Raw genomic sequence first — 3,302 nt, forward strand, 5'->3', positions numbered from 1 at the left:
GGTCAGTAGTATGATAGGTGTTGTTTTACAGGGTCAGTCATAGTAGTATGATAGGTGTTGTTTTACAGGGTCAGTCATATTAGTGTGATAGGTGTTGTTTTACAGGGTCAGTCATAGTAGTATGATAGGTGTTGTTTTACAGGGTCAGTCATAGTAGTATGATAGGTGTTGTTTTACAGGGTCAGTAGTATGATAGGTGTTGTTTTACAGGGTCAGTAGTATGATAGGTGTTGTTTTACATTGTCAGCCCATAGTAGTATGATAGGTGTTGTTTTACAGGGTCAGACATAGTCGTGTGATAGGTGTTGTTTTACAGGGTCAGTCATAGTAGTATGATAGGTGTTGTTTTACAGGGTGATTCATAGTAGGATGATAGGTGTTGTTTTACAGGGTCAGTAGTATAACAGGTGTTGTTTTACACGGTCAGCCATAGTAGTATGATAGGTGTTGTTTTACAGGGTCAGTAGTATAATAGGTGTTGTTTTACAGGGTCAGCCCATAGTAGCATGATAGGTGTTGTTTTACAGGGTCAGTCATAGTAGCATGATAGGTGTTGTTTTACAGGGTCAGTCATAGTAGTATGATAGGTGTTGTTGTACAGGGTCAGCCATAGTAGTATGATATGTGTTGTTTTACAGGGTCAGTAGTATGATAGGTGTTGTTTTACAGGGTCAGTAGTATGATAGGTGTTGTTTTACAGGGTCAGTCATAGTAGTATGATAGGTGTTGTTTTACAGGGTCAGTCATATTAGTGTGATAGGTGTTGTTTTACAGGGTCAGTCATAGTAGTATGATAGGTGTTGTTTTACAGGGTCAGTCATAGTAGTATGATAGGTGTTGTTTTACAGGGTCAGTAGTATGATAGGTGTTGTTTTACAGGGTCAGTAGTATGATAGGTGTTGTTTTACAGGGTCAGTAGTATGATAGGTGTTGTTTTACATTGTCAGCCCATAGTAGTATGATAGGTGTTGTTTTACAGGGTCAGACATAGTCGTGTGATAGGTGTTGATAGGTGTTGTTTTACAGGGTGATTCATAGTAGGATGATAGGTGTTGTTTTACAGGGTCAGTAGTATAATAGGTGTTGTTTTACAGGGTCAGCCCATAGTAGCATGATAGGTGTTGTTTTACAGGGTCAGTCATAGTAGCATGATAGGTGTTGTTTTACAGGGTCAGTCATAGTAGTATGATAGGTGTTGTTGTACAGGGTCAGCCATAGTAGTATGATATGTGTTGTTTTACAGGGTCAGTAGTATGATAGGTGTTGTTTTACAGGGTCAGTAGTATGATAGGTGTTGTTTTACAGGGTCAGTCATAGTAGTATGATAGGTGTTGTTTTACAGGGTCAGTCATATTAGTGTGATAGGTGTTGTTTTACAGGGTCAGTCATAGTAGTATGATAGGTGTTGTTTTACAGGGTCAGTCATAGTAGTATGATAGGTGTTGTTTTACAGGGTCAGTAGTATGATAGGTGTTGTTTTACAGGGTCAGCCCATAGTAGTATGATAGGTGTTGTTTTACAGGGTCAGTAGTATGATAGGTGTTGTTTTACAGGGTCAGTAGTATGATAGGTGTTGTTTTACAGGGTCAGTAGTATGATAGGTGTTGTTTCACAGGGTCAGTAGAGTAATAGGTGTTGTTTTACAGGGTCAGCCCATAGTAGCATGATAGGTGTTGTTTTACAGGGTCAGTAGTATGATAGGTGTTGTTTTACAGGGTCAGTAGCATGATATGTCCAGGAATAAATAACCCCAAATAATGAATAATAACATAAATACATTCAGAATGTGAACCGAAATGTTCTTCAGTATTGTTGGGGTCACTTCCTATAAGTGTTGGAAATGTAGGTTAGACATTTGTTTGATAGTCAGTATTCTACATAGCACCCTGTCGTGCCTAACTTCGACCAAGGTCCACAGGGCCTGGGAAACAGGGTTCCATTTGGCACACAACCCCCTGATTCCTCATCCAATCCTTCCCATTAGCCTACAGATGTTACAGTATTGTATATTTATTTACCATTATTTAACGAAGCAAGTCAGTTAAGAACCAATTCTTATTTTCCATGACGGCCTAGAAACAGTGGGTTAACTGCCATGTTCAGGGGCAGAACGACAGATTTTTTACCTTGTCAGCGCAGAGATTCGATTTTGCAACCTTTCGATTACTAGTCCAACGCTCTAACCACTAGGCTACCCCATGGTATGGATACAGGTTTGAAAAGTGATTTTCATTTTCCCATATTTCCATGCAGACTTTCCAGAAATCCAAGTTATAAAATTCTAGGATTTCCTGCATATTCCTTCCTGATTCCGGGAATCTTACAACCAGGATTTCTGGGAAACCTGCGTTGAATTTTTAGGGAACTTACCGGAATTTTGGAACTCTGAAAATGATTCTAACAGAACACTGTTTGATCCTAACAGATAGATGCGGTAAAGGAGTCAATGGAACACAGACGTTCCGTTGACCAGATTGGCGCACATTCAACAAATTCTGATGTAACCGAGAGGATATTTGTCAAATCCAACATGATTTATGTATTGTAAGAGGCCCACAATGTGGTTACTGAAGTCCAAATTGGATATATTTGTCTGTTTTCGCTGCATGATAAATGGAAGTTGTCCCTTTTTAGATTTAAGAAATGACTGCTAAATGTGAACTCCCGTTCGTATAAGCTGGTTGGCATCGTTAGCATACAGAAATTGGTGGTGGAAGTTTTTTTTAACTGTAATGCGGTTGATTGGTAATGAAGACGTGTTGGGGTTGACATCCATACAAGCATTATACTCTGATTTTTACCTCAACATACCGTGAAATACAAATGTTAACAATAGCCTAAATGTAGGCTAATTTTGCTGGGGGGGGGCAATGAAGAGATTCAGGATCTTTCCCCCATGGCCGTTTCCATGGCAATTCCATTGTTTCGGTTGAGTTTCGTTGAGCTCTATTGATACAGTGACTAAAAACAAAAAGCATGCTTCTAGAATACAATGTTTTTTTTCTTCTAGAAAACACTGGAATTGTTCTAGAATACTCTGGTATTCCGTTATGAGTGATATATTACTGTACTGACAAGCAACAGCGAACTTAATCATAAAGAAACTCATTTGGAATCCTTAACAAGAAAATTATTAATCAAATATTAAGGGCTCAATTCATGAAGATCTACGCTATAGCGTAATAGAAATTTAAAAGCAATGTTCCCGCGTTCCTGGAGACTGCATTCACGGTTCAATCAGAAAGGACCTTTGAATTTAAATCGTGCTGAGCCCTACTTCTAAAATTGTATATATATATATA

This window comes from Oncorhynchus mykiss, chromosome 9 (assembly GCF_013265735.2).
Source record: "Oncorhynchus mykiss isolate Arlee chromosome 9, USDA_OmykA_1.1, whole genome shotgun sequence".
NCBI lineage: Eukaryota > Metazoa > Chordata > Actinopteri > Salmoniformes > Salmonidae > Oncorhynchus > Oncorhynchus mykiss.